The sequence below is a fragment of the Sesamum indicum genome, linkage group LG1 (assembly GCF_026168435.1).
Source record: "Sesamum indicum cultivar Baizhima isolate 11 linkage group LG1, ASM2616843v1, whole genome shotgun sequence".
Taxonomy (NCBI): Eukaryota; Viridiplantae; Streptophyta; class Magnoliopsida; order Lamiales; family Pedaliaceae; genus Sesamum; species Sesamum indicum.
In genome coordinates this window covers 4941914-4945288 of record NC_142657.1, presented here as the reverse complement: position 1 = coordinate 4945288, position 3375 = coordinate 4941914, and the positions used below count along the sequence as shown (strand labels likewise).

The window sequence follows — 3375 nt, the reverse complement described above, 5'->3', positions numbered from 1 at the left end:
CCCAATCTATGTAAGAAATTTTTCTTCATTCACTAAAAGAAGATATCTTAGTAGCTATGAAAAACTTTATTAAAAAATCCAATGTCAAACTAATTAAATAGTAAGTAAAACTTTCTTTGCTAATATATATTATTTAATATACATTTTAAATAATTTATAGTAAGTAAATTTTCGTTGCTAAATTTATTATTAAGTAAATATTTTGTGTTAAATAATATAAATTACCGATAAGAATTCTACTTAATAATTAGTTCAACGTCAATCTTTTTCGTTGCTATTGAGCCATATTCTTGTGGTGTATATGCATCTGCGATGGTTTCCTATGATGAATTTAATGCATTTACTTCCTTGTAATATTACGAATAAGCAAATTATCATTATATGAAAAAATAATATCAATTTATATAAATTATCTCCTGTGTTTTTCAAAATAAAGCAGTTTACCTCCTTAAAAATAAAGGGAGGTAAAATATATATATTTTTTTTCATAAGGGAATAATTTGCTAATTAATAATATCATAAAGGAATTGCTTGCATTTTCTCCTTTTCTATAACACCAAGTGGACGGAGACGGGGATTCTGACAATGTGTTTCGCAGAAATCCAGGTAATGGACCCTTGAACATAAGATCCATTTGCAGTGAAGTCTTGTCTGCTGAAGGAAACCGTGTAAGTCTTCTTTTGATTCACCTTAATGAAAGCGAGTACCTTAGGCTCGACTGTCACGTCCACACCTGGAACATTTTCAATTTGGACATAATATGATGATTTTGCATCTCCAACATTTGTCACTGTCCTTGGATATGTTTGACTACCATATCCAAGTTGGATAGCAAATGAGGGATAGTTCAGCTGTGGTCCGGGTACACCTTTATACTCAGATCCACCACAGTTGATCTTCCGGTTTACAATGATAGCCACCTGATTTTCAGTGTACATATAACATAAGTAGGAAATGTAATCGCGGGTCTTGATGTCGTAAACAAGGCCTGGATCTAATGCTCGGGGAGGATTTACGTGTCCAGCCCCCGTGGCGAAGATGTCAGCAGGCAGGAGTCTCTGGTCGAGAATGAGGCTGTTGTTGAGGTTAGTTTGAGTAGCAGAAGTCATAATGGCGGACTTAATCATAGCGGGAGACCAATCAGGGTGCACACTTTTTATCAGGGCCGCAATGCCACTTAGGTGAGGACACGCCATTGAAGTGCCAGAGATCATGTTAAAAGTCGCCTTTACGTTTGTGGTGTTGTCCACGGGTTTAGGCCATGCTGCTAGTATGCTTGAACCGGGGCCGATAATGTCGGGCTTCAAGATTAATGGACTGGCCAGACTAGGCCCTCTGGAGGAATATGATGCAACCATGGGAGCTGTTTTATCTCCTATTACTGTCCCTTTGAATAAGATGGTTGCTTTGGGATTGGAGGTCGAGTTTATATATGCTCTGATCTTTTCTCCATCAGCATAACTCACATGTGCCGCTGGAAGTACATGTGCATCAGCTAAAGTGTCGTAGGCGTCGGGCTTGTCATTCATGAGAATCATGGCAGCACCACCGGCATCTTTCACCGTTTGCCCTTTGGCAATTCTTGCAATACCTCCACCTCTCACGCATAAAACTACCTTCCCTTTAACGTCAATGTCGTTTAATGATCCAGGAGCGCAGAATTCATCAGCTTTGTTGCCTTGAGAGCCTGCATTAATCAGAGGTAATAATGTGGCGGGAAAATCATGTATTTGGTAAAGTGATTGGCCATCATATTCCTCCTGGTTTCCTAGCAATGCCGTGGCAACTATTTTTCTATCGATAGTGCTGGCACCAACTGTAAGAATCCAGGGTGCCTCATTTTCCAAGGAAAAATAGTTGGGACCATCGTTATTAGCTGAGCAGCTCACCAGAATGCCTTTCTCCATTGCTGAGAATGCACCCAAAGCTATGCCATCCTCATAGAAAGGAGCAGATATTCCACCAATAGAGATGGACAGCAGGTTGACCCCGTCCTCGATGGCTGCATCGAATGCGGCCAATATATCACTTTCATCACATCCTTCCTCGGAGCATACTTTGTAAATGGCCAGGTGAGCAAGAGGGGACATTCCAGAAGCCACGCCATTGGCTTGACCAAACACATTGGCACCTGAAACAAAGTTTCCTGCAGCTGTGCTGGCAGTGTGGGTGCCGTGTCCATCATGATCGATTGGCGGGCCTGGATCATCCCTGGCAAAGTTCCTGGCTCCAATAAGCTTGTTATTACATGCAGTGCCCTTCAACTCGCATTTCCCTTTCCACCTGGCCGGTGGGGGGGGGACGCCCTCATCATCAAACGACGGGTGGCCTGGCGTGATTCCAGAGTCCAGGACTCCAATTATCACACCCTTGCCATAGTCTGATTCTGGCCAGGAACCAAGATTTTGATACAGCCCCAGGAAACTCGGGCTATGAGTTGTCTTTAAAGCATACATTTTCTCACGCCTCGCGTGCAAAAATCCTTCCTTCTTCTCCATTTCTTTCACATCTTCTGGAGATAATTTTGCTGCAAATCCAGTGACCACGTTCCGGTACCTGTGACGAATTCGAGATGGTTCCTCTGAGTTTACAGTGGCTTCGGGCAGAAACGAACGATACCAGGTTTCCAGGTCTCGTGATTCTCCTGGAACTTGATCTGCAGGTAAGTTCACATGGACAATGTAAGTTTGCCGGGTGCTTTGCGCGATAACTGGTTGGGAACTCAAAAGGGAAATAACAAAGAGAAGAAACACGCAAATCATTTTAGGCAATGGCTTGCAATTCTTTTGCTGTGCTATTCTGTGCTGAAACATGTAATTATGCTTCCCTGGAGGCTGGAGAAAAATGTCAAGAGTTTAAATCTCAATAATGGTTGATTTAGGAGCTTCATTATATGTCAATGGTTGCAATTTCTCATATACTTAAGAAGGTGAATTAGATATCCGTTTGCCGTATATTGGAAGCATTTGAGTATAGCACGTAGGTCGGCATGAGCTATCTAGATCTGTAGCTGCTTTTCCTTTTTCGAATTTGTCAATGCTCCAGTTAAGTGCAATAGAACGAAGGTTTGTCTATTACAGATGGTTAGGTTTAATATTATTGAGTATAATTAATTTTAGATTATAGATATAGCAGATCATTGGAACAGAGGTATATATATATATATACACATATATATGCATTTAGGCACCTCCCACCGCACAAAAAGTCGGCAAGCTATATTTATATAAATATATATAGATAGTATGGTTGTGGCACTCTTATATGTGTATATAGTAAATAATTTTTTACGTTTTAAAATATATTATAAATAAGAGTAAATATATAAATCAGTATATTAAGTTAACAAAAGGAAGAAAGAAAAAATAATAATTT

At 40.1% G+C, this 3375-nt stretch overlaps 1 pseudogene; it reads right to left on the bottom strand.

The window, feature by feature from the left end:
* Positions 1-478: 478 nt before the first annotated feature.
* Positions 479-2753, bottom strand: LOC105157105 (subtilisin-like protease pseudogene; annotated as a pseudogene).
* Positions 2754-3375: the final 622 nt, after the last annotated feature.